A 15,506-nucleotide genomic window follows, 5' to 3' on the forward strand; every position below is an offset into this window, starting at 1 on the left:
ATTCAACATTCATGGTTCAAGATTCAAGATTCAAGGTTCAAGATGCATGGTTCAAGATTCAAGATTCAAGGTTCAAGATTCATGGTTCAAGATTCATGGTTCAAGATTAATGGTTAAAGATTTAACATTCATGGGTCAAAATTCAAGTTTCATGATCCAAGATTCAACATTCATGGTTCAAGATTCAAGATTCAAGGTTCAAGATTCATGGTTCAAGATTCATGGTTCAAGATTCATGGTTAAAGATTCAACATTCATGGGTCAAGATTCAAGTTTCATGATTCAAGATTCAACATTCATGGTTCAAGATTCAAGATTCAAGGTTCAAGATTCATGGTTCAAGATTCATGGTTCAAGATTCATGGTTCAAGATTCATGGTTCAAGATTCATGGTTCAAGATTCATGGTTCAAGATTCGTGGTTCAAGATTCATGGTTCAAGATTCATGATTCAAGATTCATGATTCAAGATTCATGGTTCAAGATTCATGGTTCAAGATTCATGGTTCAAGATTCAAGGTTCATGGTTCAAGATTAAAGATTCGTGGTTCAAGATTCAAGATTCGTGGTTCAAGATTCAATATTCGTGGTTCAAGATTCAAGATTCGTGGTTCAAGATTCATGGTTCAAGGTTCAAGATTCATGGTTCAAGGTTCAAGATTCATGGTTCAAGATTCAAGTTTCAAGATTCAAGGTTCAAGATTCAAAATAAAAGGTTCGAGATTCAAGGTTCAAGGTTCAAGGTTCAACATTCATGGTTCAAGATTCAAGATTCAAGATGCAAGATTAAAGGTTCAAGGTCCAAGGTGCTTCTCCAAACCAACCAAGCTTGCTCATTGAGTCAATGCATCAATAAATTGCATCATCACGCCACAACCGATTCCTCGCCGCCTCGTCACGTGCACAGATGACTCACAGCCAATCGCATTCGAGATTTCCACCTCATCTAATAATAACGGTGAAGCATAAGGCAGAAGTGACTCGAAAACGACAGTTTGCCTCTCAAAACATGTATTACATGTACCATACGTGGGGCTTCAAAAAGGTTTGCGAACAAGATACTCACAATAGTCCAAGACTTGCATTTAAAAAAGTTGCCATGTCTTGTTGAACTTCCGTGAGTATCTCGTTCCGAGAACTTCCCAAACATCCCTTGTACATGTCCCAGGCAGACAAGTAAAAATAAACGCTTTTTCAAACGAAATGACAGCCTTGCTTGAAGTTGATCATTGGTACTTGGAGTTAAATAAGACGCTCAGAGGTACAGAGGGATCAACACCTTGCAAAATGTCCAATTATTTAGGATTCATGGTAAGGTGAAAAGCAGTCACAGGAACCAACTTTACGGACAAATTGCTCAAACGTGCTCAAAACTCACTCGGAGACTCAAATCCCAGATGCCATTAAGATTTGTCCAATTCCATATCTAGGTAAAAGGTAAATTGAAGCAAGATTTATCGGTATCAGATACCAAGTCGAATGTAAATATCTGGGGTGTGTTCCGTTAGTTAGCAAGCGGCTTGCTATCGCTTGACAAGCGACTTGCTTGATCCAAAATGCTGAAGCTGGCACTCCAACGGAACGGAGTGCTCGGCACCGCTTAACAACATGGCGGTCTCCATGGAAACACTGCTATCGTGGTACTCGAGCAAATGCTACCCAGGCCATCATTTTCAGTTTTACTTGAACTTCTCCCGAACGAATATATTGGCTTAGAAGCGACTACAGAGCAAGAGGAAGAGGGAAGGAAAGATAAACATGGAGACAGAAGGAGAACCCCACCATTGTTCATTTTGGGGAGTGGTTTTGCATATTTGTTGATTTGTAAGAATTCGGATGAAATGTAAAAGTAACAATAAAAGTACGAAATGCACGTTTCAATAATATTATGTGGATACCATGGGGTATGGTTCTGGCACGGGCGTGTTGGGCCAAAATGGCCTGCTCCAATGTCCAAGTTACTTGTCCACCAAGAATGTAAATCCATAATATGCAGTTTATTGAAACTTTCTAAGTTGGAAAGCTTAAGTTTTCCCACTCACCCTTCTGGTTGTCCACCTTCCACGATGGGGGGCGGACGAGGCGCGGATGGGGGATGTGGGTGGTGGGTGACGTAAACAAAGGATATACACAGTTGCAGTGTGATTGACGGGACTCGATGTGCCAATGGACATGGAAAGCTTGGAAGGTTCCGCAGTCCTCTCTGTCTGTCGGTTACTTGATACGAGTTGTCGCTCCGAAGTCCTGTGGAGCTCACCGTCTCCCATGGGCTTCTCTGAGCTTGGCAATCCTTTGAGGGATACAGAGAAAAGGAAAAAATAAATGAGATATGTCTCTGATCGGTGCTTCCCAGCTCTGGCTGGATTGAAGGCGAATCACGACTCTTCCCCCCCCCCCCCCCCCCCCTCAAGATCTGGGGGGAAATGTCCAGTTTGCTTTGACCAAAGCACCAGTATGGATTCCTCATCGACGGGTTCACAAACAAACAGCCCGACTAATACCATTAATGTCCGATGTCTGCTCAAGTCAGTTTGGCTGTTGTCTGCCGATTCGTCCTTTGTCCGCTCAATGTCGAGAGAGACTTTTGCGGCGACGGAGGCACGCAGACAAAGGGGTGAATTCACGCGGGTTTTTTTGGAAAGCCCATACCGGGATGAAAGGTCGCCATTACCATATAGATCATCTGTCAGTCGTAAGGATAGCACATTGTGTCTGGTGAGCTAACAATCACGTCCCGAGATAGCGACATGGCGTGTCTGCCTGCACAGGTGTAACCTTGAAGTGTTACGGTGCCGCTTTATCTCCTCAAAAAGAGGACTTTGTAATTGTTTCCACTTCCACCACATCCTGAACTTCCATTTATTACTAACGCATGTCAGCGTTGGAGAGATTGTTCGGGGCCCATGGATTTATCACGTACGGTACGCACAGGTGGAGGTGGGGGGATTCAACGAGACTTAGAATTGAGAAAAGGAAGAGCGGAACGGTGGGAGATGGGTAGGAGAAAGAAAAGAAGGTAGGCCCTGTAGGTGAATGTGGGAAGAGTGGAAAGCGAAGTGAAAGGAGGGTAGGAGTTTAGGAGGGAGGAGGAGTTTAGAAGGGAGGAGGAGTTTAGGAGGGAGGAGGGGGTTTATGAGGGGGGAGGAGTTTATGAGGAAGGGAGAGTTTAAGAGAAGGAATGAGTTTAAGAGGAGGGAGGAGTTTAGGGGGGGAGGGAGGCTTTAAGAGAAGGAAGGAGTTTAAGAGGAGGGAGGAGTTTAGGGGAAAGGGGGGAAGGGAGAGTTTAGGACATTGGAGGTGTTTAGGAGAAAGGAGGAGTTTAGGAGTGGGGAGGAGTTTAGGAGTGGGGAAGAGTTTAGGAGGAGGGAAGAGTTTAGGAGGAAGGGAGAGTTTAAGAGAAGGAAGGGGTTTAGGAGGGGGGAGGAGTTTAGAGGGGGCGGGAGTTTAGGAGGGGGGGCGGAGTTTAGGAGGGGGGGGGAGTTTAGGCGGGGGGGGAGTTTAGGAGGGGGGAGGAGTTTAGGAGGGGGGGGGGGAGTTTTGGAGGAGGAAGGAGTTTAGGAGGAGGGGAGAGTTCAGGAGGCTGGAGGTGGAGGAGTTTAGGAGGAAGGAGGAGTTTAGGAGTGGGGAAGAGTTTAGGAGTGGGGCAGAGAGTTTAGGATGGGGGAGGAGTTTAGGAGGAGGGAGGAATTAAGAGAGATAAGTCGTAAGGACGTATATGTACAGGATGTGTATGTACAGTATGTGTATGTACAGGATGTGTATGTACAGGATGTGTATGTACAGGATGTGTATGTACAGGATGTGTATGTACAGGATGTGTATGTACAGTATGTGTATGTACAGTATGTGTATGTACAGTATGTGTATGTAGCTACAGTATGTGTATGTACAGAATGTGTATGTACAGTATGTGTATGTACAGGATGTGTATGTACAGGATGTGTATGTACAGTATGTGTATGTACAGTATGTGTATGTACAGTATGTGTATGTACAGTATGTGTATGTACAGGATGTGTATGTACAGGATGTGTATGTACAGGATGTGTATGTACAGTATGTGTATGTACAGTATGTGTATGTACAGTATGTGTATGTACAGAATGTGTATGTACAGGATGTGTATGTACAGGATGTGTATGTACAGGATGTGTCTGTGCAGGGTGCACATCGGGTGGGGTTTGGGTGGGTGGGAGATGGGTGAGAAGGTCGAAAATCAGATCTGAGCACAGCGGCACAGGGAACTATGCCTCAAGAGGGCACACCATCATTTGGAGGATTGTGGTTAAGCCGGCTGTCCTCTCTGCACTGCGGACATATAGAGATGCAATGGTCTCTTTCAGGCAGTATACCCTGACCAGCCAAGCTTCGGTCGGGTATGGCATTCATTTTGAAATCGCACGTGGAGGATGTCCACACGTCATAGAAGTTGATCGTTTCAGCAAAGTGAAACTCTGGGTGGCTCTTAATGCGGAGATTGGAAGGGATTGAAAATGCATTAAAATTCAAACTTCATCCAAAACTACCTCAACTTGGCATTTGAGTAGGTATGGTTTGTCTCGTCATATTAATCACGAAAAACGGAGAGTGAGCCTTCAATGACGACCGCAATGTGGACGACGCTGTGTCGAGGGTGAGTGACATGGTCAGAAGTCGGCAGGTGAGGTTGGGGGTGAGGGCCATTCAGAATTGCATTTATAATTAATGACGATTCAAAAATAAAAATCGGATGGGATAAAAGAACGATTTCATGTCAGCTCACTGCTCGGTCAGATTACAAATGGCGCCGAAACAAAATGGGTGCCAATCAGAGTCCTCTTCGTGTGATTGGCTCGATTTTAAAGTGGTTCGGAAGAAAAGCCGAGCTAGAATCACCTTTTTGTGTGCGGGCGTGAATAGGTCGAGAGAGGATAGGCCTAACTATATTAACGACCAGAAATGGACGCTCGATCGCCCAGAAGGCCTGCATGTTGCCTGAGCAGCTGAGATTCAAATCAAAAAGAATACCGTGCGTACACGACATTGCGAAAGTCTCATCTCAAGGTCACCTGGCCACACAGTTAATCTTGTGCTTTGCCGATCGCTGGCCCCACCAACCACGTGTTTTCATACCTGCCCGTGTGAGCCTGTGACTTTAGGCCAAGAAGCCTCACCGAGCAGGCCCAATTGTGGGGCCTTCACCTTTTGCTCTTCTTCCAGACATGACGGTGCTGAGGGATTTGGTTGTTTCCTTGGTAACCACCATCCACCCCAATGCCGAGCCACTCGGAAGGATCTGCGGGACAGATGGGGATGAGGAGTGGGAGAACTAAATTAGCCACAGCGTGTCTCAGTAATTCATGTGTGTGAAGGAGCTGTGGCTCCCACGTCGATCGAAAGAATGGACGCGACAAAAAGCTTGAATTCATCTGAGCTGCTTTATTCGAATCAAACACTCAGGCACTCTGGGAAAAACGTTTTACGGTCAGCAATATATATCTATTCCGCCAGGGGGTTTGCCCAGGCCTGGCGCCAGGGGGCGTGGCCCCGCGTCCCGGCTGCGGCCTGGCAAGTTGAGGGCGAGCCTGCCCGGGCGTCCCGACCGAGGCCTGGCAAGTCGAGCGCGGGCCTGCCCGGGCGTCCTGGACGAGCCCGGCCTGGTGATCGCTCCGCGTCCTTGATAGGTGCAAGGCGATTGTGTAACCCCAGCGGCAGCCGCTACACACGTCCCCCCAGAATCGACTTGCACCGGCAGGGTCAACTTGAGGGGGGTCCTGATGACCCGGCCGAAGCGACCCCTGGCGGGTCGTGGGAGGGGGTCCGGTGAGGTGGTGGGCGGTCGAGTGGGGGGCACCGTGGACGGGGGGCGGCCTCGCCGCGGCGGGAGGGCCACCCGTGGTGGGTGGTCGACGTCCACGTGCGCCGGCTTGAGGCGGTCCACTGCAATCCGGTCTGACCTGCCGCCGATGTCGATGACGAACGACTTGTCGTCCCGTCGCAGCACCCGGAAGGGCCCGTCGTACGGCGGCTGGAGTGGCCGCCGATGTGCGTCGTGACGCACAAAAACATACTCCGCGGTGCGGAGTGCTGGGGGGACGTAGGACTGGGGGTCACCGTGGTGGGATGTCGGCACGGGGGCAAACCGTCGGGCGGCCTCCTGGAGGTCCGAGCGCTGGCGAGCTGCGGACCAGGGGCTGGTAGCGTCGGGCACGAATTCGCCCGGGACGCGTAGCACCTGGCCATAGACCAGCTCGGCGGTGGATGCCTGGAGGTCCTCCTTGGGGGCCGTGCGAAGGCCCAAAAGGACCCACGGCAGCCGGTCGGCCCAACCGCCGTCTTGAAGGCCGGCCATGAGCGCGGCCTTCATGGAGCGGTGGAATCGCTCGCACAACCCATTTGCTTGGGGGTGGTAGGCCGTAGTACGGTGGAGCTTGACCCCCAGGTTGCGGGCGACCGCGCCCCACAGCTCGGAGGTGAACTGTGGTCCGCGGTCTGACGAGATGTCCGCCGGTGCGCCGAAGCGGGCGACCCAGGTGGCGATGAAGGCCTGCGCCACGTCGGCGGTGGTGGTGGAGACGAGGGGAACGGCCTCCGGCCACCTGGTGGTCCTGTCCACCATGGTGAGCAGGTGTGTGAACCCTCGTGATGGGGGAAGGGGGCCCACCAGATCCACGTTGACGTGGTCGAAACGTCGTTCGGGCACGGTGAAAGGTGCCAGCGGGGCCTGGGTGTGTCGGTGGACCTTGGCCCGTTGGCAGGCGGTGCAGGCGCTGGTCCAATCGCGGACGTCCCGACGAAGGCCGTGCCAGACGAAACGCGCCGACACCAGCTTCTGGGAAGCTTTCCGGCCCGGGTGGGAAAGGCCGTGGAGGGAGGCGAAGATGCGGCGTTGCCAGGTGACGGGCACGATGGGGCGAGGCCGGCCTTGGGAGACGTCGCAGAGCAGGACAGTGTCCGCGCAGGGGATGTCGGCCAGGCGGAGGCCCGTGTCCGCCGCCCGGAGGGCTTGCACCGTGGTGTCGGTGGTTTGGTCCGCCGCCATAAGCGCAAAATCCACGCCCAGGTGGACCGCGTTCGCGCTGGCCCGGGAAAGACAGTCGGCCACGGCGTTGTTTTTGCCGGCGACGTGCCGGATGTCCGTGGTAAACTCCGACACGGCGGAGAGGTGGCGCTGTTGGCGGGCCGACCATGGCTCCGTGACCTTGGCCATTGCGTAAACCAACGGCTTGTGGTCGACGAACGCCGTGAAAGGTCGGCCCTCCAGGAGGTGGCGGAAATGGCGGACGGCCAGGTGTAGACCGAGGAGCTCCCGGTCAAACGTGCTGTATTTGAGCTCGTTCGGCCGGAGCTGCCGGCTGAAAAAAGCGAGTGGCTGCCAAACCCCGTTCACCCATTGCTCATGTACGGCGCCCACCGCGTAGTCGGAGGCATCCGTGGTGAGGGCGATGGGAGCGTTGAGCACCGGGTGAGCGAGCAGTGTTGCGTCGGCGAGGGCCCGCTTTGAGCTTTGGAAGGCCGCATCCATTGCTGCGGACCAGGCGATGTCGTGCTTGGCCGGCTTGCCCCGGAGGGCTTCGTAGAGGGGCCGCATGAGTTGAGCAGCGCGGGGCACGAAGCGGTGATAAAAATTCACCATTCCCAGGAATTCCTGCAGGGCCTTTATGGTGCGGGGACGCGGGAAAGTGGTGATGGCCTCGACCTTGGTTGGCAGCGGCACAGCCCCGTTCTTGGTGATGTGGTGGCCCAAAAAATCAACGGCCGTCGTGCCGAAGTGGCATTTGGCCGGGTTGACGATGAGGCCGTGCTCGCTGAGGCGCCCGAACAGTGTTCGGAGGTGGAGGAGGTGCTCGGCCCGGGACGTGCTGGCGACGAGGATGTCGTCCAGGTAAACGAAAAGGAACGGCAGGTCACGCAGCACGCCGTCCATCAAGCGCTGGAACGCCTGAGCCGCGTTCTTGAGACCAAACGGCATCCGCAAGAACTCGAATAAGCCGAACGGCGTGATGACTGCCGTTTTAGGGACGTCGGCCGCCCTGACAGGTACCTGGTGATATCCCCGTATGAGATCAATTTTCGAAAAAATGACCCGTCCCGCCAGACGGGCGGAGAAGTCTTGGATATGCGGGATCGGGTACCTGTCGGGTGTTGTAGCGTCATTAAGACGGCGGTAGTCGCCACACGGGCGCCATCCACCCCCCGGCTTTGGCACGATGTGCAGTGGCGAGGCCCACGCGCTATCGGAGCGCCGCACGATGCCGAGGTGCTCCAACGCGTCGAATTCGGCCTTCGCAACGGCAAGCTTGGCTGGGTCGAGGCGGCGGGCCCTGGCGTAGACCGGCGGGCCCGTGGTTGGTATGTGGTGCTCGATCCCATGCCGTACTGCGACGGCCGAAAACGTCGGCCGCGTGAGGGCCGGGAACTCCGCGAGCAGGCGAGCAAACTCGTTCGCCGCCGGGACGGTGCATGCCAGCTCGGTCGGCGCGGAGCTGCTTAATGTGCATACCAGGGAGCTGAAGGTTTCAGCGTTGATTAAACGACGCCGTTGGACGTCCACCAGCAGTCCGTGTGCGCAGAGGAAGTCGGCGCCTAGCAGAGCCATGGGCACGTTGGCGGTTACAAACGTCCAAGCAAAGCGTTGGCCGCCGAAGCAGAGGGTGACGTTGCGCGGGCCGAAGGTGCGGATAGTCGATCCGTTGGCCGCAACCAAGGAGGGGCCGCAAACCGCGGATTGCCTGTCCTGGTCAGAGGCGGGCATGACGCTCAGTTGGGCGCCGGTGTCGCACAGGAAGCGCCGTCCGGACGCTTTGTCCGTGATGAACAGTAAGTTGCCCGTGTGACTGTGGCCGGCGCTCATGGCAGGTAATGAACGCCGGCCTGGCCGTTTCCCGACCCGCCGAAGGTGCACGGGGGTCGGCATGTCCGGGCCTTCTGTCCGAACCTGGCATGATAGGAACACCACGCTTGGTCGGGTGGAGGCTTCGGACGTCGTGCTGGACGTGGTCGGCTCGGTATAGCGGCCGCCAATTGCGTCGGCAGTTCGGCCGTCGAACGCGCCGGGTGCTCGGGCGCCATGGATGGTGCATCAGGCGGCGGCGGGTCCCATGTCGCCGCTGCGATGCGCTGTCCCGCGGCGGAGATTTTGTCGGCTTCTCTGGCAAGGGCCCGGGGATCTGTGATCGTCGTGCTTGCCAGGGCGAGGCGTACCGGGTTAGGCAGCTGACGGAGGAACAGCTCCCGGAACAGGAATGCCGGAGAGTGCTCGCCGAGCAGCGAAAGCATGTAGTCCATTCGCTCGGAAGGGCGCGTGTCGCCGAGCTCGGGCAAATCGAGCAGGCGCCGTGCGCGTTCCGCCGCTGGGAGGGCGAAAGCATCGAGTAGAAGCTTCTTAATCGCGCCGTATTTGTCAGCAGCCGGCGGGTGCTCGAGGAGGCTCAAGGCGCGGGCCGCGGTGGCGGAACCAAGCGCCGCCACAACATGGTGGAAGCGGGTGTCGTCCGCGGTGATGCCTCGCAGGGCGAACTGAGAGTCCGCCTGAGCGAACCAAACAGCCGCGTGAGCCTCCCAGAAGGTAGGCAGTTTAAGCGTCACTGCCGTGTCCATGTCGGTAGGTCACCAATGAAGGAGCTGTGGCTCCCACGTCGATCGAAAGAATGGACGCGACAAAAAGCTTGAATTCATCTGAGCTGCTTTATTCGAATCAAACACTCAGGCACTCTGGGAAAAACGTTTTACGGTCAGCAATATATATCTATTCCGCCAGGGGGTTTGCCCAGGCCTGGCGCCAGGGGGCGTGGCCCCGCGTCCCGGCTGCGGCCTGGCAAGTTGAGGGCGAGCCTGCCCGGGCGTCCCGACCGAGGCCTGGCAAGTCGAGCGCGGGCCTGCCCGGGCGTCCTGGACGAGCCCGGCCTGGTGATCGCTCCGCGTCCTTGATAGGTGCAAGGCGATTGTGTAACCCCAGCGGCAGCCGCTACATGTGTGGATTTGAGAGGCGTCAGCTTCATGGTACAAGTTGGAGATGTGTGGTAAATGGGCCGAGTGCACCTGCTGGATGGAGATATATAAAGATGTACGCCTTGGACCGCGGTTGCTAATGCTGCGAGGCTTTTGTTTTGACAAATTCCGCCATTTTCCTCTGAGGGCAAGGGCTAATCGGTAGGCCTAAAGATTTGCCCTCGGCCGGAAGGGCTCACGGCTGGTCACACATTGGAACCGACTCCGCTTCATGATCTCCGGTCGTCCTGGAGACGAACAGACACAGAGCTCCACATTACCCACTTGAGAAGTGGAAACTTTGTGACAATCTCGCACCGACCTGGAGGGACTGACCGCACGGGAAATCTCTAATGGAGCAATCTGTGGCTATTTGAGGCGAAAACAGCTCATTTAACGAAGTAAATTGCTTTTCTTCAAGCTTTACGCCCCCCAACCCCTACCGCCCCCCGCATCCTCCCCACCTCACCGCCCTTCTCCTCCTCCTCTCCGCCACACCACCGTCCACCTCCCCACCTCGCCACACCACACCTTCCCTCATCCTCCCCAGATCGCCACCCTCCTCCACCTCTCCCCACCATCCTCTGTCCTCAGCCTCCCGATGATGCATCAACCACCCCGCCACAGCTGCCTCCTGCCCATTCTGCTATCCTCCTCCTCTCCATCCCACCATCCTCCCTCCTCCTCTCCAACCCAAAACAGCCTCCTCTCCACCCTCCTCTTCTCCACCCTAAAACATCCCCTCTTCACCCTCCTCTTCTCCACCCCAAAACATCCTCATCTCCACCCTCCTCTTCTCCACCCCAAAACATCCCCCTCTCCACCCTCCTCTTCTCCACCCCCAAAACATCCCCCTCTCCACCCTCCTCTTCTCCACCCCAAAACATCACCCTCTCCACTCTCCTCTTCTCCACCCCCAAAACATCCCCTCTCCACCCCCAAAAACATCCCCTCTCCACCCCCAAAAACATCACCCTCTCCACCCTCCCCTCGTCACCACACCATCCTCCTCCCTCATCCTCCTCACCACTCCGCCCTCCCCTCTCCACCACATTACCCTCCTCCCTCATCCTCCCTCATCCTCTCCACCACACCACCCTCTTCCCTCATCCTCCCCACCTCTCCACTCTACCCCACCCCACCCCACCATCCCATAATCATCCGACTGGAACAGCTTTGAGTGATTTGCAGTGCATGGTTTAAGATTGCTTTACCCAAAAGATTTGTGTTGATGCATCATCGGATTTGTGAATAGAGTGAGGATGTTTTAGGTGAATACAGGTATAGGACATTATAATATGAGGTACGATTGGTGAATAAAGTGAGGATGTTGAGGGTGGGTACAGGTAGGCCTATAGGACATTATAAGGTACGATTGGTGAATAGCATGAGAATGTTGAAAGTGAGTACAGGTATAGGACAGTATAAGGTACGATTGGTGAATAGAGTGAGAAAGTTGAATGTGGGTGCAGGTACGGGATCAGTCATTGGGAATCAGTTATAGTTATAGGGGAACAGTTATTGGGGATCAGTTATAGGGGATCAGTTAAGGGGATCAGTTATAGGGGAACAGTTGTAGGGGATCATTTATAGGGGATCATTTATAGGGGATCTGTCATTGGGGATCAGTTATAGTTATAGGGGAACAGTTATTGGGGATCAGTTATAGGGGATCAGTTAAGGGGATCAGTTATAGGGGAACAGTTGTAGGGGATCATTTATAGGGGATCATTTATAGGGGATCAGTTATAGGGGATCAGTTATAGGGTATCAGTTAAAGGGGATCAGCAACAGTTATAGGGGAACAGTTATAGGGGATCAGTTATAGTTATAGGGGAACAGTTATTGGAGATCAGTTATAGGGGATCAGTTAAGGGGATCAGTTATAGGGGAACAGTTTTAGGGGATCATTTATAGGGGATCAGTTATATGGGATCATTTACAGGGGATCATTTATAGGGTATCAGTTAAAGGGGATCAGTTATAGTTATAGGGGAACAGTTATAGGGGAACAGTTATAGGGGATCAGTTATAGGGGAACAGTTATAGGGGAACAGTTATAGGGGATCAGTTATAGGGGAACAGTTATAGGGGAACAGTTATAGGGGAACAGTTATAGGGGAACAGTTATAGGGGAACAGTTATGGAGGATGAGTCATCCGGGATCATTTACCCGGGATAATTTATGGTGGATCAGTTATAGGAGATCGGTTATAGAGGATTGGTTATAAGGGAGCAGCTATAAGGGATCATTTATAGGGGATCAGTTATAGGGGATCAGTTATAGGGGATCAGTTATAGGGGATCAGTTATAGGGGATCAGTTATAGGGGATCAGTTAAGGAGGATCAGTTGTAGGGGATCAGTTATAGGGGATGAGTTATAAGGGATCATTTACACGGGATCATTTATAGGGCATCAGTTATAGGGGATCATTTATAGAGGAGCAGTTAAAAGGGATCATTTATAGGGGATCAGTTTTAGGGGATCATTTATGGGGGATCAGTTATAGCCTATAGAGGATCATTTATCGGGGATCATGGGGTCATGGTCCAAGGTTAAAACACTTGTCACAGCCAACGATGTCATCGACTTAAAATAATTCAAAGATTGCTCATTGTGACGATATCATGGCGAGATTTCATGCTTGATGCAACACCAGGGAATATAACCTGGACGATAAAACACCTGTCAGCCATATTTGGTATTCAGTCCAATTGATTTATTTGTAAGAAAATGGTCCGTGAATAGCAAGGGTTTATAAAAGGCAAACATCTGGCTACTTAAACCTGCTTATTGAAACATCATTAGGTATAGATCATGTGTATTTCATATTTTGTCAAAGACTACAGTGAAAAGGTCACCTGGGTGAAGAAGGTCCCCGGAGTCCCCCTCCCCCTCCCCTCTCGCCTCCCTCCCCCCCCCCACCCTCACTCCCCGCGAGACTGTTTATCAAGCACGGGCTGCCCGGGCCCAATAAAGTAATTACACACTCATTGGTACTACATTCTCAGCCTGCACATGGTGCATCAGTTCGACGCCTCGTTCCGACCCTGCACATGGTGCATCAGTTTGACGCCTCCGTCTCCTTGACCTCTTTTGCTTTCTAACACATTTACATCTTCAAAGAACAAAGGAATACTTGAACGTGTCCCTGAAAAGACATCAATATGTCTTCGCAATTTCCATTTTTCTTCCATGGACATTTCTGTGCTTGTGTGTGTATATGTGTGTATATGTGTGTGTATATTGTGTGTGTATGTGTGTGTATATTGTGTGTAGATTGTTTGTATATGTGTGTGTATATGTGTGTATATGTGTGTGTATATGTGTGTATATGTGTGTATATGTGTGTGTATATTGTGTGTAGATTGTTTGTATATGTGTGTGTATGTGTGTGTATATGTGTGTATATGTGTGTATATGTGTGTGTCTATTGTGTGCAGCTTGGAGGCTGAAAAAGACCAAGTCACGAGTCTACCGCATTGCTCACTGGGGATATGGAATAGTGAGCATTTTTAAAGGTTCAACAGATTAATCCATCTGTAACAAAGCTCATCTTCACAACTTCCACTGAACCTCAGCCTCCTTGGTCCATTTAATTTGTCGTTGCTTTGATCATTTATGTACTTCTTTCAGCATTCAGGAAGCATTAATACTTTTTCTTTTTTGCTATATCAGCGAAACGTAAATCAGAATAGATATGAGGGTCAGCATTGCCATTCAAAGCAAAAAACAAAAGAAGACAAGTGCAGATGCATTCAATGCACACCACCCCCATGCCAAACAAATAAATACTCTTGTACACCGCCACCTTTGGCACCCGGCAATACCGCCATGCAGCTCATAGAGACGGTTTTGGGAGGGAGAGGTGTACAATAATTGATTGATTAATTGCATAATTAAAATCAATAAATAGTAATCATAAAATATTTTCTTATCAATTGGCTAATAGCATACCCAAACCACCAGTGCTTCATACAAAGCTGTAACTTTTTGAAAATTAATGAAATAAGCCATTAATTGAAAAAATTAAAGAATGAATTGGCTAATCAATAAATAATTGATCGATTCGTTGATTAATCAATAAATCCAAAATATCCTTTATAGCCACATCACTTGGTCACTGTCGAGTCAAAATATTAGCTTCCTAGCTCAAAAGGTGCCTGAGATATTGCCCAGATGAGAAAGAAAATAAATAAATGATTAATAATGAAAATAAATAAGTAATAGTCCAAAAATAATTAAATAATTAATCAATTGGCTAATATATTACCTAAACCACCACCATTTCATCTGAATCTGTAACTTGAAAAAAATTAATTCATCAAGCCATTAATTGAATAATTAAATAGTTAATCAATTAATTGATTAATCAATAAATCAAAAACAAGAACAGATACATTAAAAGTACACTACCCCCATGCCAAATAAATAAATAACATCTTCTAGTCCGGCATTGCCAGGGCACCTTAGGCGACTGGCAATACCGCCATGCAGCACATTCAGACGGTATTGGGAGGGAGAGATGTACAATAATTGATTGATTAATTGTGAAATTAAAATCAATAAATAACAGTCGTAAAATAATTAATTTATTAAACAATTGGCTATTAGTATACCGAAACGACCAGTGTTTCATCCGAATCTGTAACTTTTTGAAAACGAATTAAATAATGAATCAAAAACTAAATAAGTAATCGATTAATTGACTAATCAATAAATAATTAATTGATTAATTGATTAATCAATAAATCCAAAATATCCTTTATAGCCACACCACTTGGTCATTGTCATGTTCAAATATTAGCTTCCTACCTCAAAAGGTGCCTGAGATATTGCCCACATGAGAAAGAAAATAAAGAAATGATTAATAATGAAAATAAATAAATAATAATCATGAAAAATTAAATAATTAATCAATTGCCTAATACAACACATAAACCACTACCATTTCATACGAATCTGTAAGTGAAAAAAAATTTTTTTCGTCATTAATCGAATAATTAAATCATTAATCGATTAATTGATTAATCAATAAATCAAAAATAGCCTTTGCAGCCAAATCACTTGGTCATTGGCATGCCCAAATATTAGCTTCCCAACTCAAAAGGTGTCTGAGATAATTCCCAGAAGAGAAAGGAAATGTATAAGTACTTAATTAATCGCTAATAATTAAATAACTAATCAATCAATTGATTAATCAAAAAACCAAAAAATGCAGTTTTTGACAAATACTTGCTCACTATTGTGCCGAAATTTCAGCTTCCTAGCTCAAAGGATGGCTGAGATATCGCCCAGACAAACAAACAAACAAGAAAGAAAACAAACAAACAAACAACCAGAGTGAAAACTGAGTACTCCCTTTCAGCGTGCGTCATTGCCGAGCCCCCTTCGGTGCCCGGCAATGACATTATACAGCGCCTGGAGATGGCATAGGAAAGGAGCGGTGTACAACAAGTATAGATACATTCAAAGTACACCGCCCCCATGCCAAATAATTAAATATCCTGCAGCGCAGCATTTGCGGGGCGCCTCT

General features: G+C 50.0%; 1 long non-coding RNA gene across 2 annotated transcripts; it reads right to left on the bottom strand.

Annotated features, from left to right (window-relative positions):
* Nucleotides 1-512: 512 nt before the first annotated feature.
* On the bottom strand, nt 513-5,235 carry LOC144888813 (uncharacterized). Of its 2 annotated transcripts, none has more exons than XR_013621340.1 (2): nt 5,181-5,235; nt 513-2,289 (listed from the first exon to the last, which is right to left on the bottom strand). It is a non-coding gene; the product is annotated as an uncharacterized LOC144888813 (long non-coding RNA). The 2 variants fall into 2 exon arrangements; XR_013621341.1 differs by lacking the exon at nt 5,181-5,235 and adding an exon at nt 2,501-2,534.
* Nucleotides 5,236-15,506: the final 10,271 nt, after the last annotated feature.

This window comes from Myxine glutinosa, chromosome 14, assembly GCF_964187855.1.
Source record: "Myxine glutinosa chromosome 14, kmMyxGlut1.1, whole genome shotgun sequence".
Classification (NCBI taxonomy): Eukaryota; Metazoa; Chordata; class Myxini; order Myxiniformes; family Myxinidae; genus Myxine; species Myxine glutinosa.